Source organism: Sinocyclocheilus rhinocerous, unplaced genomic scaffold (genome assembly GCF_001515625.1).
Source record: "Sinocyclocheilus rhinocerous isolate Xijiao unplaced genomic scaffold, SAMN03320098_v1.1 scaffold275, whole genome shotgun sequence".
In the NCBI taxonomy this organism is placed as follows: domain Eukaryota; kingdom Metazoa; phylum Chordata; class Actinopteri; order Cypriniformes; family Cyprinidae; genus Sinocyclocheilus; species Sinocyclocheilus rhinocerous.
In genome coordinates this window covers 686742-687135 of record NW_015659967.1, presented here as the reverse complement: position 1 = coordinate 687135, position 394 = coordinate 686742, and the positions used below count along the sequence as shown (strand labels likewise).

At 37.1% G+C, this 394-nt stretch overlaps 1 protein-coding gene across 1 annotated transcript in view; it reads right to left on the bottom strand.

Annotated features, from left to right (window-relative positions):
• Nucleotides 1-394, bottom strand: part of LOC107724726 (brain-specific angiogenesis inhibitor 1-associated protein 2-like protein 1) — a 71446-nt gene that overhangs the window by 16856 nt on the left and 54196 nt on the right. The gene's annotated exons all lie outside the window — the stretch shown is intronic.

Here is a 394-nt window from a genome sequence, read left to right as displayed (position 1 = left end):
TTATTCATGTTTTTAAAAGCGTGAAAGAGAACTTGCGCTGCTCCTCAGGAAGATATATGCGCTCAGAGACTGAACAGAACACGGACATGTAAAGTCATATTTTAGCTCAAGGTGTGCGCCTAAACGGTCAAATACATGCAAAAATGTGTCAAAATGCGCTTAGTGATTATTCATGTATACCTTCGTATTACAGTCATGTAATAAATGAACGTAAAGAGTTGAGAATGAAAATATGTGTGTAACGGTAAATTGGATCCGTGCGGCTCTTAAAGTGACAGCGGGCTATATTCCTGCTGCGACTGTGTGCTTAATATTAATCAAACAACAAAAGACAAATTCAAAATCACACACTGCTTATGAGTGAAGGACTTTTGTAGCTTTAATAAGAAACAAA